Here is a 14,109-nt window from a genome sequence, read left to right on the forward strand (position 1 = left end):
AGGAGGAATGAGGCGTGTGCTGTTGTTTGATTATACCTTGCAGAGGAAGAGGGCGTTGCATTCGGCGGGTGTGATCCGCCAGTGGTGGTGCTGGTAGATGCGAGGCTGCCGATCGGCCCGCATCCGCTGGTCCAGCCGCAGCAGCGCCCGCTCCAGACCCACGTTGCTGTTGTTGTTGTTGTTGGATGGCGGAGGTTGAGCGCCGCGGCTGCTGCTCCGCTCCGGCGAGCCCCAACACTCAATGTAGCCGCAATCCAGGCCGTCCTTGTCCGAGTCGGCGCTGGCCGTCGCCTTGTCCGACCTCGTCAAGTGGCTCAACGTCTTGACGATGTACTGCTCAATCTGCAGCCGCTGCGACAGCGAGGCCAAATAACTTTGGTGTCCACCTCCGCCGTTCGCATCCGCCGATCGATCATTGGCCGCCACGCTGCTGGCCCTCGACGACGACCGCGGCGTTCGCAGCGAATCGTAATGACGTGCATCTCCTCTCGACGACGGGGTCATCGTCATGTGGTTGTTGGCGGACGAGCCGACGCCGGACGCCGCCGTCGTCGGAGAGCCGGAAGAGCCTTGCCTCCTCCGCCTGAGATAAGCTTCTTCCGAATCGCTCAGAGAATCACCCATAGCCGGGCGACGGTGTTGTTGTTGTTGTTGTTGACGTTTGACTGGCGTGGCAGACGGCGGAGGCAGCGGTGTCTGGCCGGAAGTCTGGCCGGAAGTCTGGCCGGTAGCTCCAGCCGTCACGATCTGATGATTGCCACCGGCGGTGGTGGCAGTCCTCTGCTGCTGCTGCTGTTGTTGCTGTTGTTGCTGTTTTATTAACGAGTTGTTGTATTGATCGGTCCCGCTCAGCACTTGAGTTATGAGGGCCAGGATCTCGGCCCAGTGGCGCCCCACCGGAGCACCGGCTCCTCCTCCTCCTCCTCCCATCGCCGACGTCTGCTGGGACGATCCCGTCGGCTGCTGACAATTTCGCGGAAGACTTCGCGTTTTAAGCGCGTGATTGGGCGACGACGACGACGTCGACGACGTCGGCGGAGGAAGAAGAGGTTGTTCGACGCCGGCGACGGCGACGGGCGGCGGAGGCTGCCGCTGAGTTTGGTGATTGGACTGGATCAAGTAATTGTCATAATTGACTTCAACCGAATGGGAGCGGTGGGTCGTGATGCTACTCCGGTCGGATCGAACGCCCGGATCGACCCCCAGGGCCCCCGGGTCGTCGTGGTTGTGAGGCGTCGGCCTTTTGGCCAGCGTAATCGTCGTCGTCGTGGCGGCGGCCGAGTTGTTGTTGCTGCCGCCGCTGCTGGACGTGGTTGATTGACGGAATGAACGGGCTGTCAAATAACCGGGCGGAAGTGCCGAGTGCGAAGACGGAGGAGGCAATGGAGTTGACGTCGTCGAACTGCCGACGGAGGCTGTTGTCGGCATTTTGGTTGTTGTCGCTGTTGTTGTCGCTGTTGTTGCCGAGTCGGCGTTTAAGGCACTTGAAACTGGAGGAGACGGACGAAGGAGAAGAGGCGGATCGCTGCTGACGATGCCGACGTTGCCGCCAACGGGGCCGCCGCCCAATCCGCCACGGGCTTGTCCGCTAACAAATTGTAACAGCTGATAGAATTCCGACAGCGTCACTTCCTGTTGGTGGCCCGTCGTCCGAACTGTCGCCGGAGCGGCGGTGGCAGCGGCGCCTGGCTGAATGTGGCGACGAGGCGAGGCCGTCGTCAAAGGCATCGATCGCACCGGTCGGCAGGCAGACGACGATGCATTGGCTGGATGGTGGGATGAATGCGGCGGCTGGCCCTGGCCGGCATGGACCTGGCTCGACTGATCGACCGCTAATTTTTCCCGGCGGACGTCTCGGGCGAAAGCCAACGCCAAATTGGCCGCAATCTCGAGACCGATCGTGGCCTCGGCTAAGGCGTCCTTCTCTTGGCCGGGCCGTTCCGGCTCCAGGTTCGCTTTGCTGAGCTGTTGTTGTTGTTGCTGTTGTTGCAGGGCTTGTTGCTGACCGAACCGGACCGATTTGACCGACGACGACGGGAGAGTCGTCGAAGTGGTGTAGTAAGAATGAGCCGGGCCGCCGGCCGTCTCTACCTCGGCGGCCGCTTGCTGGGCCATCATCAGCGCCGCCGTCACCGACGTCTCCGACGGCCTCCGTTGGTGATTTCCGTAGCGGATGAAATCCTGGTGGACGACCGACGGTTTGGCCGAGGCTGTCGGGGGCGATCCGGCCGGATTATTCCGTTCCGCGCCGCACGACTGGATGCAGGAGCTCGTCCTGGGTGGCGGAATCGGTTTGGATCGGGCCGTTTTGGGCGGAAGCGGTGGGCCGGCCACAGGTTGTCCAGCTGTCAGGGACGTCTTTGACCTGGACGATCCATCGACGACGTTGGATCCACTGCCGGCGGATGCGGCGTAATTGCTGCCGCCCATGGGTAGACTGCCATTACCGACCGGAGTGGCCGGCATGCTGACGCTGCTGGACTGGCCCCTCTGCAGCAGACGGTGAGCCCATCGGCGGACACCCGATCCAGCGCTGCCCAGCGTCATAGTGCTCTCACCGTGTTGACTCATTTTGTTGTTCTTATTCTTCTCCGGGCCTCCTCCTCCGCCTCCTCCTCCACCTCCCACCGACGAAACAGTAGCCGCTGCATTGCCGGCCGACTGCTGTTGCTGTTGCGATGGAGTCAAGCCCGGAATGAAACTACTGGCCATGACCACCACCACTGATCCACTTCCTCTTCGCGGTTGTTGTTGAGCAGCAACTTTCAGCGCTCATTCATGTCCGTTGGCTGGGCTTGAAACCCGTCCATTTGCAACGACAAACAAAAATGTTTTGGGGATTTTTTTCTTTGGGGATTTTTTTAAATCTCTGCCGGTTTTATTAAGAAGAAGAAGTCGCGCACAATTGATTCCGGTTGACGTTGATTCCGGAATTGGAGTAAAGTGTCACTTGGAAGACGAGTCACAGTTGTTGTTGTTTCATTTGATGTCGAGATGATGTCGAGATTTTTATTGTTGTTTGAATTTCGGTTTTGATTTTGATTTTCTGTATTGAATTTTGAATTTGGCGGGTTTTTTTTCTAATTTTCAAAATTTCAAATTGTCTCCGCGCCGGATCATCTGTTGGTTGCTGTGACTGTTGTTGCTGTATGCGATGGACCGAGTTGATGTCATCAACTAATAATAATCAAACAACAACACAACGGGGGGAAAGTCAAGAATCAGTCGGGCGACTCTCATCTCTCTCTCTCTCGAAATCAAAAAAATCAAAATTTCTTTTCTTTTTGCACACATTCAAAAATTGTCATTTCAAAAAATAAAATAATTATTTTTCTACGATCAAAAAGAATGGAAAAGTACGACAATCACGAAACGGATTGAAATATTTTTTTTATTTTAAATCATTTCCAAATGATTCTTTTCCATTCTTCATCGACACATTTGAAAAAAAAAAAAATAATAATTGTAAAGATGAGAGACTAAACCGGACTGTCACTAACCAAATCAAATTGAAATATCGACACACATTTCATTTAATTTTTCAAAACGATATAGATCTGCGGCTGAAAAAGTTGTTGCTTTGCGAATGTTTCGGGTTTTTTTTTAAACGTAGTGTCGCAACACACAAACACACACACACACACACAAAAGGTCAAAAATTATGAAATAATAAACAGAGCAGTAAAATAAAAATAAAAAAGTGCGAGGGGGAATGGGGGGGGTGAAGAAAAGTTGCGCATTTCCGCCATCACGCACACACGGCAAAAACACTCCCGCGAGGATAATAATGAACGATGCGGTAGTGGTAAAACACGACGACGACGACGACGACAACGACGTGAGTGTGCAGTGTGCTGTGCGCTGTGAACACACACATTCTCCGTTTGTGGATGGGCATCAAATCTAAACTCTCCGTCATCATCATCGCCCCCCCCCCCCCGCCCGCCCGCTGTGTTATATAACTCGTAAATGACTTTGCGTGACTTGACGGCCTTGGCCGATGGATATAAGACACACAGAGAGAGGGAGAGAAAGAGAGAGAAACCCGGTACAACAACGCGTGCGGAAGCCAACGGGAGCGGCAACGTTTGTCGCATTAGAAAATGGTGGTAACCGGTGCGGATGAAACCATCCGAGAGTCTTAACGACAATTAAGACTCGCTAGGGTGGATAGGCCGCCGCCGCCGATGCCACCACGGTCGCCAGAGGCAACTCTCTCAAATATATCAAAGAGAAATTCTCTCTCTCTCCTCTTCTTCACAGATTTCGTCTGTCAACAAATGGGAGAGGCCAAAGAACCAACAAGCTGATGAGTTTCATCGATCCTTCTTCTTCCATCCCATCGCCCCATTTCTTTTATTTTTTTTTTTCACCAAGATTTCGGGATTCCCAAATTCGTCGTACGAACCAACAACAACAACAACAGTTGTTGTCAAAAAAAAGTAAAAGCTTCTCTCGGCCGGCTCGCTGTCATTCCTCAAAAAAAGAAATCATCGAAAAGAAGCTGTGCACATTTCGTGCGGATCCACATCCGGATGAAAAAAGGAGAAGGAGGAGGGAGAAGCGGGATCGGTCGATCGATGGGAAATCTAAAGATAGCCTCTCTCGGCTGCACATCGGCATGGCAACGATCCTTTTTTTCTTTCTCTTTCCTATTTTTCAAGTTTTAAATTTACCGCCGTCTCTCTCTCTTTCTCTTCTGCATTCATCATTGGCCTTTTAATATATTGAAGAGGAAGAGGAGGGGGAGGCCGGGAGTCAAATGGAAGGTGAAGAATATTCGCGAGAAATTCTGAGATGATCAATCAAAATGTTTCATGTCGGGTAGTGAAAGAAAGAAAGAAAGAAAGAAAGAGAGAGAGAGAGAAAAACGGCTTTCTCTCACTCCCATTCCGTCTCATCAAGTCAAAAAGAAAAAGAAGAAAATCCCGCGGGACTCTCTTTTCAGGTGTCTTAGTGAATTATCGGGTACGGCGTTTCGGCTCCTTTCATCCGAGCAAGATGAAACGGGGGGGAAAAAAAAGAGACGCGTCGTTCAAACATTTTTTTCTTTTTTCAAGACGCCGACGCCTTGACTTTATAGTGCTCAGTGTGATTCAATTAAGGGACCGGCGTCTGTCCTCTGTGTGTGTCCGACATTATAAGCCAGCGAAATGTTGGCAATTCTCTTTGAGTCGATTGGCCGAGAAAAGGTGAAGAGGGACACAAATTCCGGCCGTTATTCAATTCCGCTCAACGTTTTACATCTTATGTAATAATAATAATAATAATGATCCGAGACAGCTCTCGGCGATGGGGAGACAAAAAAATTCGATTGACCATTTCTGGCGTTTGCACACACACACTCACACGGCCAGCCGGCAGCGGCTCTGCTCAATTTCCCAGTGAATTCTGAGCCAGACGGACCGGCGCATAATAAAACGTGCCCCGTAAAAAAATGTGTTTCCCTCCTTGCAGCCCACACACACACACACACACAGAGCGTAACGACATTGGCACTTGGCAGCGGCGTCGGCCGTGATTGGATCGCTGCGATCACATAAGAGCTCTGCCTCTCCCATCTCCTTCAATATATATAAAACCGTGAGCGTATTGTTCTCCTCGACGCACACACAGACGGGCGGGCGGGTGGTATATAGAATGCACAGCCGATGGTTTAGCGGCAAGGAGGACCTGTCTTTCGGCTGGTGAACGATTGCTACACTGATCCCTGGCCCAGCCCAGCTAAAAAAAAAAACCTTTGGAAGAAAAAAACCGTGCGGGAGCAGCACATCGACAGCAATGAAAGTTGCTACCATATAGAGAGTAGAGCAGGATCGTCTAGAAACCACCATTTTCTTTTCTATAAAGCCCCCCCGCTCTGTTGCATAGGAACAAAATGCTGTGGATATATATCTATTCCGGGAGGGTTAAAGCTGATGGACTGGCCATTGATTTCCTTTCGGCGCGCACACACACACACACATAAGAGCAAAAGCCCAGCAAGACCGAGAGACTTGCACCAGCTGCATCTTTTATGTCTTGTCGACGGAAACCGGGGCTCTGACTGGACTGCATGACCGCCGGCAACAACAACAACAAGGAAAGAAAAAGGCTGGAGATAATATTATATTACCGGGACACAACAGAGAATTCAATCATTTTTGTTTTCCTTCCTTCTTCCTTTTTGGACGGACTGTGCACGGATAGAAAAATAGAAAAAGTCCGTCCATTACTGTCGTCGTCAAACGCCCACGAGTCTCTTAAGTGGAAGGAGGATCGGACCCCTCCGAAAATGATTATGAGATTGATTCGACTCTCTCTCATCACGGGAGAGGAGGCCTGTCCGTTTGTCTTTTGATCCCGACGGCCCTCAGCTTTGACATCAATCCGAAGGAGAAACCATAAAAACAAACGAACAGTAGCGCCAAAAAAGAAAATAAGGAAAAAACCGGGCAAAGAAGAAGAATTGAATCCATCCCTCAAGAGAGATACACACTGAAGAGAATGGGACTGTCAAGTTACGTTTGAGTCCTCACTAGCAAAAGGGACTCCAGCCAACGCCCTTCTTCTTCTACCCAAAAAAAAAAAATTGTACGGGAGTGATTGATGAACGAACTCGTCTTTCAACGTTTGTTCTCTGTCTTCTTCTTCTTCTTTTCAGCTGGGCCAAACAAAAGAGAAAACAAAACAAAAAAAAACATATTTTTTTCCCATTTCTTCTTCTTCTTCTCGGCTGCTCCTTTTGTTTCCCCCCGAATAAGAATTCTCCGATGGTGAGCTCGGAAATGGCGGGAAATTTAAATCACAAGAGTTGTTTTCGTTTTGTTTTGTATTTTTAAAAGATAAGAAAACGTAGATTTCGATAGATTGTCGTGGGAGGGCCATCAAGGTGGAGATCGTTATTTCCTCTCGATGGGATATCGACTTCCGATACTCCTCCTCCTCCTTGGAGAGATTCGGGAGAGTCGGTGGGAAGACTGGGGGAAAACGGGGTCAATTCCGATAGATAAAGATGGGCGGGGAGCCGTGTGTTTTCGGGGAAAAACTTTTGCACGGGGGCGACTTCTTTTCTCTTTGCTGACTCATCGTGACGCAAACAAACGGCTAAATATTGACACTGATCGCACAGTCCATCGAGAGCTAGGGAAACTTCAAAAAAACATTTTTTTTCCTTTTTTATTTTTCTGTTTGTCGTTTTGATTACGACTAAAGGCGGGCAGGAGCTCCTAGTCTAAAAAAAAAAAAAAAAAAAAAAAAAAAAAAAATATCCTGTCCAAACAAAAGGAAGATTGCAATCTAGCCTTTCTATTTTTCCTTCTTTTGTTTTCCTGGAGAAAAAATCCCCCCAAAAAGCCCTTTTTTATTTTTCCTTCCTTTTATTATTTCTACCCAAATGAACAAATCCTTGTGCGTTCATTTTCATTTTTCTTCTCTCTCCCCACCAGATTCTTTGGCTCCTATTTTTTGTGTGTGTGTATGTGTGTGTGCTTGTACGTGTGTGTCCATTTACGCTCGGCTGGCTCCATCCATACGTTTTCCTTATACTGGGCTATATTGCAGTAGCCCGGCTGAGATTAGCTGCTGGCCATTGTCTCTTTCACTGCACTAGTGTTTTTGGCCGGCCAAAGAGAAGAGCTGGAAATCAACCTCAAAAGGCCGTCGTGATCCCTTCCACCCCCCCTACAACGCCACTACCCACAATGTGTTGAAAAGGAAAGGAGGAGGTTGGCACTATAAAACCCGGGGCACAAAAGACCGGCCAACCCTTCAACGACTCCTGGCCAGTCTCTCGAATCTAGAATTTTACTACCCTCCCAAAGAAAAAAAAATATATATAGATGTATATAATAAAGATCCGATTTCACACAATTCATTTCCCAATCAGGAGCAGAAGCTACTCAACTTGCCAAAAAAAAACAGAAAACTTACGAATAAGAAAATAAGTTTTTTATTCTATTTTTTTTTTCGGGGGAGGGTTTCTTTTCTTTCTTTTTACGACTTCCATCCGCTGGATGAAGGCGGAAGAAAAAAAAAAGAGTCGAGTCGAGTAATTCATCTGGACTTGTCCTTATATCAACTCCTGTATACTAATGGACGATTGATGTCGTCAACACTGATTCACTCTCCCTCTCCTTCTCTCTCGGCATTGGCAATCAAAGAGAGAACGGGCAGAGTGGGAAAGAGGGGGAGGGGATAAGGAGCCAAAGAAAAAAGAAAAAAAACGAAAAGAAGCCGTGTGGACTCGATCATCCAGGGCTCCGGATTGGGAAAAGGGAAAACTCTATACTACTACTACTCCCGGAGACGGGCAGGCAGCAGCAGCCTTGGTGTAGTAGTAGTAGTAGTAGCAGAGAGAGTGTACGTAGGCAAGTTCGGATCAATACAGTAATAAGAGCACGACGACGACGACAACGACGACGACGTCGGTGGGTGGTGGTTGGAGCTGGGGTGGTGGCATAGGGGCCGAAAGGGCGAGAGAGCTAGTCTATAGGAGCCGGAGCTGCTCTAGTTGTTCGGTTGCAGCAGCTTCGAATGTTGTAGACTATTAGTATCCGCACACAAGGCAAAGGGAAAAGGTTAGGTTAGGTTAGAGAGTGGGCCTGCCACCTCCACGCCACCTCCTTAGATTCACCCCACCCCCCAACCTCCTCGTGCAACCGTGTCTCTCGATCGTTCCCGGCATTGATTTCTTCCCTGCCTAGGCAGGAAGGAAATCGCAGAGAAGAAGAAAAAAGAAAGAAAAAAAGGAAATAAAAAATACGAACGCGGGACCAACGGTCGCAGGAATGGCTCAATCGCCAGAACATTGGCACACGAATTGCAGCCATGGAACATTTTTATTTTGTTTTGTTTCCTTTACTACGACGAAGAAAAAGAATAGACCACTCGAATTATTTAGGGAAAATAAATCAATCAATAAAAAAAAAAGAGAGAAAGAGCCGTAATGAATGTAATCGTAACGACATAATGTCAGACTCGTAATATTAACGGGGTCGCTTGCCTTTTTTGTTATTTATTTATACATATATTTCTCAACTTTTTTTTTCCTTTTCTTATTTTTTGTTTTGTCTAACCAGCCGGAAGAACTGGGTAGGAGAAGAAGAAGGTCGTCATCTCGTCCGGATGATTCACGCAAGTAAACACACAAACGACAACGACGACCATTTGGGAGTAATAAAAAAGAAAAGGAAAAAAAGAAAAAGAAGATAAGCGCAAGACAGATATTACTATATCTACTGGCATCATTGAATTCTTATAGATATACCGATATGTTGTGTCTTCCAGCAGTCTTCTTCTTGCTGCTATTATTATTACAATAACAGGACATAAAAAAGAGAAGAAGAAGAAGAAGATTCCTTTTTTTTTTTTTTTGTTTCTTTTCTTCTTCTAATAAATTTGATTATTTGTGTGACATGGAACATCTGAGAAATTTTCTTATTCGGCCGAGGGGGGTATAGAAAAAAAAGGGAAATCTTTGATTCTTTTAAGATTTTTTCTTTTCGTCCTTAGTCTGTTTGTCTTCATTCAGGAGGGAATGGTAGAGTAGGAGAGAGAGGCTCTGTCGACGACTCTGGTATGCAAATATGCGTCGACGACATCAACAACAATGTCGACGACGTCAGCGGCGGCATAACTTTCCCTTCATTGTCGGCATTTTCCTTTTCCCCCCAGCAGCTGGGCCTTTGAGAGGAGGGAAATGGGAGCTGATGCCAACAGATAAGAGAAAATCCCCCCTCGTCCAACATTTTTCTCTGATTTATATTTGTGTGTGTGTGTTCAATACTAACCATAAATGGTCAAAACACAAAGCGAGAGGAAGATGATCTAACACAAAAGGAACGGGGGAAAATAAATAAGAACAAAAGGAAGGAGACCATCCGAGGAGGAAAGAAGAACCAACTGAATCCATCAGCAGCAGCAGCACCCAAAAGAGCCAGCCAGCCACACACAGCATCACCACCATCATCATCAGCCGCATATTTGCATAATAAGTGGAGTCGACCGGTTGATTCAAACCACCCACCCACCCACCACCACCGCCTATACCTGCCCCCCTTCACAACACTTTCCGGCTATATAAGGTCACGTTAGGATTTTTCTTTTTTTCCTTTCGATTTTTCTATTTTGTTCAAATTCTTTACAGGGATTTTTTATTTCTTTAGTGTTGTTGTTGTTGTTGTTGTTGATGTTGAAGGGGACCGGGTGGGCCCAAGAATATAATGAAGGAAATGATTGAAACCCCCCCGGGCTCTACGTCGGCGTTGGGCATGCAAAGATTTATCCACTTTTTCTTCTTCTTCTTCTTCTTCTTCTTTTGATTGGAATAAGAGAAGAAGAAGAAGAAAATGAAAAAAAAAAACGAACTACGAGAGACCCCGGCGTCGTCGTCAAGTTGTTGAGTCGCGTGAGGGACGACGTCGACAACGCCAGAGACGCCAGGTAATTGGTTTTTATTTTCTTCCTTCTTCTTTCCCTTCTTCTCTGCCTCCTTTCCTAGAAGTAAGGGGAGGCAGGGAAATCGCGCTCGCATCTGGCGTCGATTGACGTCATCGACGTCGTCGTCACGCCGAATAATAATTCAAAATCCGAAAAAAATCGACAAATGCACAGACAAATCGGCGCGCGCCGGAGAAGATTTGAACAATTTCCCCCCCGTTTGTGGATAGAAGAAAAAGGGAAAAATCTATTTCAAAAATAGCGCCAAAAAAAAAAGAAAATTGAAAAAAAAGGGGGGGCCGAAAGAAAAGAGGATATTCCATCGCAACACCAACAACTCGATCCCATTTACACACAGCAACTGCAATCCCTCCTCCCCATGACTGATGATGATATTCTCTCTCTCTTTCCAGTTGCCGAGCTCAGTACAAAGTTTTCAATAGAATATAGTGGTGTGGGTAGCACTTGACGTAATAGGAAAAAGAAAAACTCTTCTCACTCTCTCGGATGGTGGTGGTGGCGGGGGAACAAAATAAAAGTTACACACAAGAAAAGAATTTATATCCGGAGGAATCAGTCGAATAAATTTTAGTGACGGATGGATGGATGGATGGATGGGAGCAGCTACTACTACTACTACACACACAATCCAGCAACTTGTCAGCGCTCGCAGATTTTCAATTGAATTTGATGTTCGATCCAAAAAATAAAATCAAATCAATAAAGTTAAGTCTCTCATGTTTTTTAAAAATAAGTTTGAAGTGATTTTTTTCTTTTTACGGTCGGCCGATTTCCAATCAAAGTAAATGAAGGATCTCTCTCTTACGTCATCATCCGCAGAGTTTGACTGCTCCTCCTTTGGAGTTGGGTCGGACGAGCAGACATGCTCCTCCTCCTCCAGTAGTTGGCAATCAGACGAAATTGATAGATCTTCCGATTCAACTAGCGCGCCAAAATTTCAAAAAGGCCAAAATCGTTATTCCTCCCTTTTATGACGGGGGAGGGAGGATCGATTTTCTCCCTTGCAGCAGCGAAGAAAAACAAAAAACACACTTCCGGATTCCGGTTGTTTGTTTCACACTCTGCTTTCTTTTTCAAACACGTGCCTATCTTATATTAGACACACCAGAGCGGCATTTTCAACAACAACAACACGAAAATGAAAAAAACGACGTCGACGACGACGACGTCCACCCACACGAAAGTGGAAAAAACTTTTTTCTTTTCTGTTTTTCTTTTTTAGTTTCCACTAAGGACGTGTGGGAAAACCGCAACGAGCGGAAGAAGAGAATAACAGAAACTTAATCTCGCAAAAAAATACACTCACACACACACCGACGCCGCCACACACACACACACACACACACTTCCTGATGATGAGAGAGACACACACAACAACAACAACAAGACGCTCGCTCTCTTAGTATACCGACGCTCTACTGGAGCGACGCCAAAAGAAGAGAGTAGGAGGAGAAAAGTCAGAAGAAGAAATAAAAATAAGAAATTGGCCTTTTGGCTGTTTGGCTCTCTCTCTGTCGGCTCCGTTCAGGGGCGTCGTCGTTCAATACATCCGCACTGGTGGCAATCCCGTCTCGGACTGGAGAGACCCGAAACGCCAGCCAAAAAGCGAACGCGGGGCGCAGACAGTCGACAGTCGGCTACACATACTCTGCGCCCGCGCGCCGCCCGTCGCCCGTCCTTCCACTTCCCCCACCTCAAGGTAACAGCGACGGCCACCGCCAGGGGGCATTTCAACAAGAATTTGTTTCTCCTTTTTCATCCAAAAAGGGAAAATGAAAAAACAAAACAAAACAAAACAAAAAATCTAACGGGATTCACTTTTTTGGAGTGTTAAAAGCCGATGACGTCCGTCTGCGTGTGGCCGTGGCCAAAATGTAAACAACGCGGAAAGTAGACGAAGAAGAAGAAGAAGAAGAAGTAAAAAAATGAAAAGTGGAAACGTCTTAAACTGTCGGATTGGATTCGGGACAGGGCCACAGTGGCCCTTGTAAGGATTTTGTTGGGTCGACCCCAAACGGTGCAGGTCCAGCGAAAAGGGACAAGACGATTACACACACCCAAGTCCCCCCCATCCGCACACACACTATACACTGGACGGTAGAGAGGGGGGCTAGTAGGAGAGTATTTCCTTTTCCATTAGACGGAACAAATATTTGCAGAGCGGAGGGACCCGAATATGTATCCAGCGTGCGTCCGCAAGGATCAAATCGAAAATGTCTCTGAGCGCCTCTGTTTGTGTGTTTTGTCAAGGAGAGTGTACACACACAGAGAGAGAGAACCCGCCGGTGACATTTGAAGAGAACGAGTGCGGTTATGTGTGTGTGTGTGTGTGTGTGGCATTCATTTTCCAGCTTGTCAGTGCCCGTCTGCCCGAGAGCCCGCCAAATTCAAAATGTCAGAGAGATGGAGCTACTTATTGATTGACTCTCTCTCTCTTTAGTGTGTTAAATCATTTGCGAGACCTTTGAATGATTAAGAGAGAGAGAGAGCGAGCCCCCTGAAACTTGCACATCATCCGGCACTTGATTTCTGCCCGGGCGCCCGCCCGCCCTCATCAAAAATAGATTCCTCCTCTTGATTCCATTATTTCGTCTCAACTACTAAACTGTACAAAAATCAGCCAACACACACATACACACACACACACACACAACTACGCGATAAGGGCAAAAATGGAAAAATAGGCACATAACAGACGTCAAATCCTGCGTTGCAACTTTTAACTCGAGATCCTTCTAGCGATCCCAACCCGCTAGGCGTCCAGGGGGGGGGGGGGGGAAATAAAAAAATATAAGTTTTTTCGGGCGGATCCTTGTTGCATCTCCAGGAACTCCAGGAAAAAAGAAGAGAGGTACTAGCGCACTTGCGCCTCCGTCTGTGTTTCCATGGCGACATAACGCACCACCGTCCCTCCACTAGGCCTACCCTCCGTTTGCCTAGATGTGTGGACTTAACCCTAAAAGCCTTCCAACTTGATGTGTGTGTACATTACAGCAGACGCGGGATAAGAGAGAGAGAGATCCCCGGCTGCAATAGTGTGTGTGTATCTTAGACGTACCATCCGTTGGATACACACACAGCACACACAGTACGGCGTACCAGTGCAGTTTTGATTGTGTGGACACGGAATCTGCTCCAGGAGGACGGAAGGAGGCAGCACCACTGAAAACCTTCGGTTGGTGGATGGGCGGGTGTTTCAATAAGAACACACACGCGAAAAATCAATAAAGAAGAGGAGAGGACCCGCAACCTGTCAAACCCCACGAACTCTCTCCGTGTCTGTGTGTGTGTGTGTGCGTTGGTTGATAGATTTGACAACCGGTTGGGAAATCAATTTCGATTTGAAATTCGATTTCGACGCCGTTAATAATTGGTGGCAATCTTTTTGAGCGCCAGCGGATGGCCCCTTTTTGATCGAGTCCAACTTCCATCGAGCTCAACATTTTCCATCACTTTGCAGATCCGTTTTTAATGAGCACAGGAACGGGGAGGAGGAGATGAAGGGAGCGGAGCGGACAACACTGTTGATGAGTTGTTAATATTCGTGAGAAATGGCGTTCAAGTGATGAAAGAGCGGGAAATGTGTGACATTTCGAAAAAGAAAAAGAGAAAAGAAAAAAACAAAAAAACAAGTTGGGCGGCATTTTCAATCGAGTCGTCATCGTCATT

General features: G+C 47.6%; 2 protein-coding genes across 7 annotated transcripts in view; both read right to left on the reverse strand.

Annotated features, from left to right (window-relative positions):
• Positions 1–14,109, reverse strand: part of LOC124336700 — a 580,524-nt gene that overhangs the window by 493,955 nt on the left and 72,460 nt on the right. The window lies entirely within an intron of this gene.
• Positions 1–14,109, reverse strand: part of LOC124336001 — a 53,258-nt gene that overhangs the window by 18,617 nt on the left and 20,532 nt on the right. The window lies entirely within an intron of this gene.

The sequence above is a fragment of the Daphnia pulicaria genome, chromosome 4 (genome assembly GCF_021234035.1).
Source record: "Daphnia pulicaria isolate SC F1-1A chromosome 4, SC_F0-13Bv2, whole genome shotgun sequence".
In the NCBI taxonomy this organism is placed as follows: Eukaryota; Metazoa; Arthropoda; class Branchiopoda; order Diplostraca; family Daphniidae; genus Daphnia; species Daphnia pulicaria.